Raw genomic sequence first — 3833 nt, forward strand, 5'->3', positions numbered from 1 at the left:
TGGATAATGACCTAAAATATGTAGTTAAATAAGACAATATCATTGGGCCATACCCCAAATGTACTGCTCAATTTTCTTGTATTTTGGGGTTACAAGACCTAGACATAAAGTGGCAAGATCGTTGAATATAGTGGTACTAGCTATAATTCCTAAATCCTTCATAGGTAGGTTCCCCAATTCCATCTCTAGATTGCACATCTCGTCTCTAGGGCAATATTCTTAAATGAACATTTGCTTCAGGTCATGTCAAGCGAGTGCATAAGCTAAGTCAACACTCATGGTTTTGGAATGGTCATTCCACCAAGTCATGATTGCATCCATAATCATGCAAGTGTCAAATTTCACTTCACAATCTTCAACATAAAAGCTGGTGTGAAATACGGATTCCATTATTTCGATCCAACAAGTCAATCCAACTACCCCTTCGATGCCATTGAAAAATTGAGGCTTGTAATTCACAAAATCCTTGTAAGATCAATCTCATGATGTTCCCCTATTTTCACCGTGTGATCTACTTCCACCTCTACCTCCACCTTGTCCGTATGTGGCTTTTCTAATGATTTCATATTTTCCAACTATCAACGACTCATTATACGATCTGTAGTTCAATCTCCACAGAGTCTAGTGTTGGTGTTACTTCTAGTGGTGGTCCTGATGATGACTTTGGTGTTGGTCCCGTATTACGTCTAGTAACTCTTCTTGGAGGCATGATTATGTCCTATTACAATTTTTTTAAAGAGAGTATAAGTTTTATAAAGCACCTTGTTAGTAAAAAAGAATGTGAGTGTTAATGACTATTCAGTTACAAGACTCAATTTAAATTTTCTGGATTTCCTAAGTATTTTTATGTTGGAATGACACTATATACAAAATTTATACTGAAGTAGATCGTTGTTTTGATTATAATATTAAAATATGGTGTGTGTGTGTGTGTGTGTGTGTGTATATATATATATGTGTGTGTGTGTGTGTGTGTGTGTTTTGGTCAAAAATCAATCAAAAGAAAATCAACCAAATTGTATGAGAGCATGTGGTGTTGTAGCTATAATGAGTATCAAATTGCGATAAAAATGACACAAGTGACTTACAAGGAAAGCCCTTGATCCTTGATAGGATCTCCAGTATAAAACCTTGGGACGTGATAATGATCACCTGCCTTGTTTGATTTATTGATTTAAATGTAAGTTACAAATATAAATACAAATACAAGTGTTTGAGTATCTCTATGTGTGTAAGTTGTCAAAGAATTATGTTTGTTTTGTGTCTTTTACAAGGGTATATATAGTCTAGTTCAAGTAACTAAAAGTCTTATATTCTCGGGATCCTGTTGAACTAGTATCTGCACGTTGCCTTGACTTGGTATTTCTAGGTCTTAAGCCTGATTGAAACGATTCTTTAGAGTTGATGAGTCTTTTGTTGACTAATTATGCACACGTGAAAAATAAAAAAGAAATATATCTATTAATTTTGTTAGGAAAAAATAATAATAACGGTGATGGTCAGGATCCTGATATATGTTTCGGGATCATGAGAATCCTTTAAGATCCGGAATCCTAAATAGGGTTGAGGATCTTGACCTTTAACAATTGCCCCCAAATTATACCTACAAAATAATTGAATTAATTTCAAGTATTTAAAGTGTATAATTTAATTAAATTGAAATAAGGAATTCGAAATTTATATTATAACGGATAGAATTCTAGCTGTTAAGATAGGCATAGTTTTCTATCAAATCACTTCTCTCTCTTCTATGATCTTAGAATAAATAGGATGCATGGGTTCCCGATTTTTATTTATTGCTTCTAGCTTTCTTTCATACATTACTGGTTATCTTCAAGGTAATCCTCTTGTTCATTTCTTCATATTTTTCCTATATGTTGATCATGGGCGAAAAGGTGTTTCGTTCTCGTGGTAGTATTATCGCCCTTCCCAAAGAGGGTTTCATCGATCAAAAGATCTTGCCTTATGAAGAGACTTGCTCTTTTGATAACAAAGACATTGGATCCTTGAAAGCTAATGTGACTTTTTCTTCTGATGCTATTTTTAAGCCTTTTGATGCTCTGGCTTAGCCAGATTTCGTCTCCGCTACTTGGGATTGCTTTCCTGAATACCCTTTCTCTCTAGGTCTAACTTACTTCTCTTCTGGTATCGTCTCTAAATTTTTTGAGGTCACCAAATTTCCTACACCCAGGCTATGCCCGTGATCTAGAATATTCTCTTATTGTTCGGCCATCTGAATCACTCCATGGATCTTGACATTGGTCTGTCCAAGTTAGCCCATGTCTATGATCTTTCAACATTCGGGAATTCTTATTTCCTGTTTAAACTCAAAAGTAAAAAAATCACATCTTATTCTGAAATCAAAACAAAACGATGGTTCCTTGAAAGAAAAATATTTCTTTGTATGGTGTGATTATATCCCCAATAGAGATCTAGTGTCAAAAACTTTGGTTAAAAAGGGTAGGACTTGATCCTATTATGTCAAGGATCCTGAAATTCACACTTCATTACTTTGTTTGTTTTGATGTAGCATTCAAGTTCGAAGATGTTGTTCCAGCTACTAAAGAGACTGAAGAGAAGGTTGAAAACTTGATTGTTTTGCCCGAGGCTGAAAGATATTTTAGCCTCGAATAACCCAACTTCCAAGAGAGTTCATCTATTATTGCCTCAATGTCGACTGTTAAGGATCCTTTGTATGTCTATTTTACTTTGTCTTGTCTAAAGGATCCTGAATCTATTGAATTTCGTTGTTATATACATGATCCACGGCTACTCACTCTTGTGCTCGGTTCACCCTTACTGATATCGAGTACGGTGGCTAGCTCGTGGTTAAGAGAGAAAAGAAACCATATTATCTTCCTCCAAAGAGGGATTCAATTTATCTGACCATCAAGACCCTGGGATCCAAGAAGAGGAAGTCGGTCGGGGCCCCAGATATTGGCCTGAAGAACCTTGGAGTAGAGGAGGCACTATTAAAGCTAATCTTTTTCTCACAATCTGTAAGTACTTTTGAGCTCCTTTCTGTTTTACTTCAGTTTAATTACCATGATCTTTTGCTCGTTTTTTATCATGTTTCTAGATCCACAAAGGATCTAAGGATCGAAGTTGAACGTGTAGAACATGCCTTGAAGGAGAAAGAGGGGATCAAAAGGGATCTTATGCAGAGGGTGGAGAAGCTGAGCAAAGAGAAAATAGAGAGATAGGAAGAGCATGCCCTGGAGATCAAAGAGGTGGTTGTCAAGCTCAAACCCAGTGTCGCTGAGGCCATCTAGGAGGTAAATATCAAGTTGGTGGAGGACGTAGAGAATGCATGATCCTGGAATATGGCATCTTCGCATGAATCCCTAGCTGATCTTACTGGCAAGCCTATTAATGTTGGTCAGGATCCTACAAATAAGAAGAAGAAATATGATGAAGATAAGAAGAAGAAGGAGACAGACCCTGGGTGGGCTGATAAAGCCTAAAATTAGGTTTGGTAAAATTTAAAAACAATTTAATATTTTGGTTTGTAAGACAAAAAAAATTGTGTAGGGTTGGTGGGCAACCCTTTTAATATTTATTCTTTTATATGGTTATTTATTCTCCTATATGGTTGATGTGATTGTAGAAATGGGATAAAAATAGATTCTCCTGGTGATTAGGATACTAAAGAGTTTAGGTGTTACAAAAACTATTAAGATCCTAAAAATTTGAGATAGCTAATCACCTTATTAGAATCTTGTGATCTTTCCTTAAGCTTCGTTTGGATTTGTCCTTTTGAAAATTTCTTCAGGATTCTAATCTTGGAGATGTATTTTTCATTCTTGAGGTTAGAACTAAGGACAATAATTTTA

The sequence above is a fragment of the Lactuca serriola genome, chromosome 6 (assembly GCF_051521515.1).
Source record: "Lactuca serriola cultivar US96UC23 chromosome 6, Lser_US96UC23_V15, whole genome shotgun sequence".
Lineage (NCBI taxonomy): Eukaryota > Viridiplantae > Streptophyta > Magnoliopsida > Asterales > Asteraceae > Lactuca > Lactuca serriola.